The sequence below is a fragment of the Ailuropoda melanoleuca genome, chromosome 17 (assembly GCF_002007445.2).
Source record: "Ailuropoda melanoleuca isolate Jingjing chromosome 17, ASM200744v2, whole genome shotgun sequence".
NCBI classification, from domain to species: Eukaryota; Metazoa; Chordata; class Mammalia; order Carnivora; family Ursidae; genus Ailuropoda; species Ailuropoda melanoleuca.
Genome location: NC_048234.1, coordinates 23,769,568 through 23,776,261, shown reverse-complemented (window position 1 = coordinate 23,776,261; position 6,694 = coordinate 23,769,568).

Here is a 6,694-nt window from a genome sequence, read left to right as displayed (position 1 = left end):
CCCCCTCCCCCACCCCTGCCCCTACCCCTTCGTCGTCTCAAGCTCTTGATGTAACCCAGCCTTTAATACAGCAACATCCAAGAAAGTCCCTGGTGTCCACAGGCAAGAAAACCCATATGTGAACTCAGAAACAATGAGCCAAATTGTGTTTTCTTTCTAAAGAGGATGTGAAGAGCTTCATTCAGGTTACATCAGAGCCAAGCCACAGAACAGACACACACCTGATTCCAACAAACAAATTACAAATGGAGGGAAAAGAGAGGTCAGGCCTTACCTTGGAAAGCGATGGTGATTGGCTCAATATGGTATAAAATATTGGTTTCTGAGACAAATGTTTGCCTGATAATTTGGATATTGTTTGTACAACCAGAAAAAAGCAGCCATCATTGGGGGGGGGGTGCGGGAAGAATGCATTGCCGGGTGAGTCTTAGCACGGGGCTATCTGCAATTGCAAGGGAAGGCAACCTTTTCAACCAGAGTGAGTGTTTTTGTCTTGGCTGGTGATTATAAAACCAACAGCTTCTAAATAAAGTGCTGAGGTCCATGACCACCTCTTTCTCCATCTTTCCCATCCTCCCATAAGGTTTCTACTGCACAAAGTCCCCCATTAACAACCCTTTATGCTAAAGCCTGACTCCCTGTCAGAGAGCATCCGGAAACAGAAGACAGGGCTCAGGAAGGCTTTTCCTACTAAATATGCTGCTTTCCCTTAAGTTGAAAAAGCTCACAACCAGCTCCTAATGAAAAACATCTGAACCCCCAGGTCTTCCCACAAGCAAGACAACACTTATGCTCCCTGCTCGCTCCATTCTGTATGCAACCCACAGCTTGCATGCAAGAAACAGAGCCCGCCAGGAGAGCAACAATCCACCAGACCCTGATTTAGCAAGACATTTCCATATCACACCCCCAGCCAGTTGGAAATCCTCCACTGCTTTTGTGCACAGATCTAACGCATCTTGCTGAATTTCCTGATTTAAAAGTCTAATTCGTTTCACCAAAAGTGTGACAGAAGGAAACCAAGTATATCAGCCCTCTCCTGCCAGACTGCCCCAGACCAAAGCTCCCACATTTTCCTTCTGAAAAAAAATGGTACAAATACGTTATGTAGGAGGGGCCAGTCCAGTGGTCACCCCCTTACCAGGACCACAGAGCTTTGACTGATGACACTGAGGGAAAAATGAGTTTATCAATGACCTCCACCACTGAGCTCACTCCTCTATGAAAAAATAATAATAATAACAGGTCTAATGGCTCATATTCATATGAAATAAGCACTGAAGATACAAAGTTTAAAAACGTGACTCACTTTCTCTAAAAGGCGAGCTACTTGGAGATTTCCAATGTTTACCCGGCAGAACTCTCCTGGGGCCAGGGTCATGAAGCTCAGCTGTCCTGAGGGGTTCTGGAAAGAGGGAGAAGGTAAATAGGACTGCCAGGGGTCAGTGACCTGGCGAAGGAGCCCGTGAGAGAAAAGGAAGTAAATCCCCTCGCTGATTATAAAAGTAATACATGCACCCATCATAGAATACATGCACATATACAATTTTTTAAGGTATGGTTTAAAAAGTGGAACACGTGGAATCAGCCCATAATGGCCTCTCTGGCTCGTCATCAAAGCACATCGTCTTTTCTCCTTTCCTTGCACCTTTCTGGGCTTCCCTCCCCTTTTTTCTCTCTCTCTCTCTTTTTTTTTTACTTCTTTTACTTTTTAAAAAAAGATTTTATTTATTTATTTGACAGAGAGTGAAAGACAGAGAGAGAGCATAAGCAGGGGGAGCTGCAGAGGGAGAGGGAAAAGCAGACACCCCGCCCAGCAGGGATCTGGACTTGGGGCTTGATCCCAGGACTCCAGAATCACGACCTAGGCCAAAGGCAGATGCTCTACCAACTGAGCCACCCAGGCACCCCTTTACTTCTTTTACATAAAAATGATAATTCACTTTCTGCCATTTGTGGTCCCTCCCCCATTGCTCCTACTCTATTTACACCATCGGCTGCCACAGCCTCCGTGCATCCTCAGAACCCTCTGCTGCAAACCACTGAGGTTTGAACAGACAGGCATGTCCAGAAAGCACCACTCCATCACCCGTACTGCTTTATTTAATTTTTTTTTTATCACATCTAAGAGAAATCTCAGGATTGCAAATTAGGAGGAGTCAGGGCTGCCTCCACGGAGTCTCAGTTGGGGGAGAGTATCATACGAAGAAAGTTTATTTTACTAGTGGAAAGAAATAGGCCCTTCGGTATCAAATCAGCCTCCAAATGCGCTGCGGGTAAGGATGGCAAGTGCGCACGAGGAAGATGGTCCAACAGCACCGCTTACAGTAAAGAGCTGTTCAGTGCAACGGAGCCAGTCCGTGTCAGCCATGGAAAGCAAGCTGAGACCCGGGCTCATCGGAAAGACTGACCTCCCCCTCCCCCCCACCCCCGTCTGCAGGAAGACTGTGCTGGGGACAGGAAGCCAGAGCAATTAGTTTGTCATCACTTGAAGGGAATGCACAGATGCCAGCAAATCCTGCGAGGAAATGTTAATATCAGGTTCTGCGAACAAGGAATGACTCCTGATTGAGACTCCTGATTTTCATCAAGAGGCTCTTGGTGCCTGGAAAGACAGAGCAGGGAACCCTGCATTCCATCTGGTGTATATAAATAAAGCATTTCTTCCTTTCTAATCAAGGCTCTCCCAGAAACTCAAACAAATCCAGACCTGAGGACCTGCCTCTTCCACCTTGTAACTGACTTCCTTTCAGGGTTTTCAGGTCAAAAAGATATATAGCGGAAAGACACTTTCTCCTTGGGGATCCTACACAAATTCACCCAGTCTGTTTCTTTTCCACGTGGAGCAACGGAGCCATCAGATTTCCATCCTCCCTTTGGCTCCTTCTTGGTTAAAGTAAGATAAATCTTAGACCTCTGTCTCCAGATAGCAGGTTACAGGAGAGGGAGACTTGGCGAGGGAGGCTTGCCTGGAAAAGTCCTCTCCATGCCTCTGTATTCAAGCAAGCCAGAATGGAGAGGCACAAGCAAGTGTGGCTGTATTTCAATTCCCCAAACCCTACAATTAAAAATGGAGAATTTTTCTCTGTCCCTTTCTATACGGGTGTTGGTGAAAGAGGGGGCACTTACATCGCTCTTTTTATTGGCTGCATTATTTAAATTCACCCGACATTGAGTCCACCTTCACTTTGCCTGGATGCACCCAATTCAGGGCACATTTTCTACAGCTTTCACACCCTCAGATTGAAGGGAAGAATCAACATTATGAATAAGTTCAAATAAAGTCTTGTTTCACCTCATTTTTATTTTTAACACACCCACTCCTCCAGGTGCTATAATCAGGTAGGATCATACACCTTGACTGGACAAAGACCTTATTAGAAAATGCTATTCTTAAAATTCACGTCTAACTACCCTTTTCACAAGCCCTTGGCTCTTGCTCTCTGTATTCCCCATTAGACACCCCCCCTCAAATTTATAATCATAGATACCAGAATGTTACATCTGATGAGAACCTGGTCACTGCCAATCCTGTCATTTCATGGGTGAGGACACTGAAGCCCAGAGGAGGTTGAGCCATTTGTTCCCAAAGTGTTAAATAAATAAAACAGAAAATGACCACTCGACAAGCCCCACGCAGGCTCAGGGGCAGAGGCCGAGGACCACAAGGTATGGTTGAATTATGCTAGATTCCTTCCTGCCTCCTCATTTAGGAATCTTCGAAATTCTCATTTTGAGTCAGAGTCAGTGACTTTCAGATTCGTTGAGTTCTGTCCTCATGGGCTGCCACAGGGCATCCTTATAACACAACTACACAAAGACCATTTAGTTAGTTCAAGAAATCAGCCCAGGCACGGGAGCCTGGCTCCTTTCCCTGTGTCTGGTAAACGTGGCCAATCCATTAGAATTTGTCAGAATTGAGAATTTTGACTTTCCCTGATTTTGATTTGTGCATGAGTGAATTATTGTGTTTGGGCAGCTTTCCCAGCTGTTACAGAGCAAGACTTTTTTTCATATTTTATAAGGAAATATTAAATTTAAAAGTGCATATTGGCTTATTTCATAATCTCTTGTCCTCCTATAATTTCCTTGTAGACATAAATGATTTGTTTGTCTCTCCCCAGTGACCAAGAGTATGCAGCACAAAGCAAGCCCTCAATAAATATTTTTTGAATAATGAGCCCGTCACCCTTGAGAGCAAGAAGAGTATTGCAGAATGCCTATCCCACAAATGATCTAACATATAATCTCATTTCGCCAATCAAAATCAAGGGCTTTTTTTTTTTTAATCTCTCATAGGTCTTTCTCTATCTGCTTTCTCAGCATTTCCCAAACTTGAGTGATTCTCATCCTACCTTCATTAATTTTGCCTGTCAATGACCCCTACTATTATTTACTTAAATGGCCTCACTTTCTAAGTGCAGGTAACATGTCTTTTAAGAGGTAGCTTTACGGTGCCTGGGTGGCTCAGTCATTATCCATCTGCCTTCGGCTCAGGTCATTGCCTCGTAGTCCTGGGATCAAGTCCCACATGGGGGGGGGTGGTATCCTCCTCAGCAGGGAATCTGCTTCTCCCTCTGACCCTCACCCCACCTGTGCTCTCTCTCTCAAATAAATAAATAAAATCTTTAAAAAAAAAATAAAAGGTAGCTTTATAGCTGCCATATACCGAAAGCCAGTATCACTTGCTCTAAGTAAATTACTTGTAACAATAAACTCACAACTATTAAAAATGTTTAGTGTTTCTCCACACACTCTCTAAATTCCTGGGATATATGCGCATACATGGGAAATAACTCTGCATTACTCATTTGGTGTTCTTAACATCCCTATGTGGTAGGTAAGGAGGACAGATATTGGCCAGGTGAAATGAGGTGGCAGTCCAGGCAAGGTGGCAGCCAGATAAACGTAAACCATGACCAGGAAGCCAGGTATAGGAGTGCTGACGGTACCAACCCCACCTGTGGCCCGCCATCTTGGTCATGTCCTCTCTTGGGGCTACTTGTCCTGGGCCCCTTGGTGATTAATATATATACTTTAGAAATACCCGCCAAGCCCGGAATGGGTGGAGTCTCGCTTTGGCCCTCCGTCAATTGGTTAAAAATAACACAGTCTTTCTTCTTCCTGACACACAGATGGTGCCACAAGATCTAATGAAAGGTCAACTGTCAATTAGGCTCATGTGAACCCTTTGATCTCACTACAATGCCCTTCTGCATGTCCTCTCGCTCTATAAAATTGGTGGACTAAGGTCCAGACTTCGCGGAGAACAGCTGCATAGCTCTGTATTGTCACCGCACGATCCCCACCCCCGTCACTAAGTTACCCTGAATAAAACTCTGTGTATCCTGTATGGAGTCACCTGCTTTGTTTCCTGGTCTCAAAGTGCCTTTTCAATGAGAAGACTGTCCCTCCTCCTCCACCTTCTAACACTGGATCTACTAACCCTCAGTGGATGCTCTTTCCTCTGCACCCCAGATCCTTGTTTCTCTGAGTGTGGCTGGCAACCCAGAAGCAGCGGTATGCCCTGGAGGCTGGTAAATAAATGCAGAAGCTCAGACCCCATCCCATTACTCAATCAGAACTTGTATTATAACATGATCTCCATTGATTCAAGCGAACGGTAAGATTTGAGAAGCCCTGGTCTAGAACAACAGTTCTCTGACTTGGCAGAATTATCAGAACCATCTGGAGAAACAATAAATACTGATGTCTGGGCCCTACCTCTTGGAGATTCTGATGTAAGGGTCTATGGTTTGGCCTGGGAGTTTTTACAAACCCTTCAGCTTATAAAAACCTGGAAGGTTACGACGAAGAAAGTCTGTAGAGCCCATTTTAAGACACAGGGTTCTAGATCAGCAGCTCTAGAGCTTTAACTGGTTCTGAACCACCTGCCGGGCTAGTGAAACCACAGATGGTCTGGCCCTACCCTCAGAGTTCATGGTTCAAGAGGTTCCCGTGGGGCCTGAGAATCTGCATTTCTAACAAGTTCCAGGCTGGTGCTGTTGATCCAGGGATGGCATTTTGAGAATCCCTGCTAGCAAGATGGACCATACAGGATCAAAGCTCAAACTCATTCCAAGAACCCTTTTTTACAAACCCTTCAGCTTATAAAAACCTGGAAGGTTACGACGAAGAAAGTCTGTAGAGCCCATTTTAAGACACAGGGTTCTAGATCAGCAGCTCTAGAGCTTTAACTGGTTCTGAACCACCTGCCGGGCTAGTGAAACCACAGATGGTCTGGCCCTACCCTCAGAGTTCATGGTTCAAGAGGTTCCCGTGGGGCCTGAGAATCTGCATTTCTAACAAGTTCCAGGCTGGTGCTGTTGATCCAGGGATGGCATTTTGAGAATCCCTGCTAGCAAGATGGACCATACAGGATCAAAGCTCAAACTCATTCCAAGAACCCTTTTTTACAAACCCTTCAGCTTAAAAAAGCCAATTTTTTGGCCAATAGATAAGCTGCAGCTGAAGCAAGCATCTTAAGGGTGGGTAAAACATTTAAAATTTTTAAAAAACCCGAGTCATAAAATATTTAAGGTATTCCACTCGTGCTCTCATATAATCCTGTTTCTCTCCGTGCAAAAATGCCATGACATAGTTCCCAGCTTGCTTGTTTTCATCCTCATAAAATAACTTTTCCACCAGAACGAGGTCTGAACATACGTGTAAAAATATCCTGGGAGAACAGACC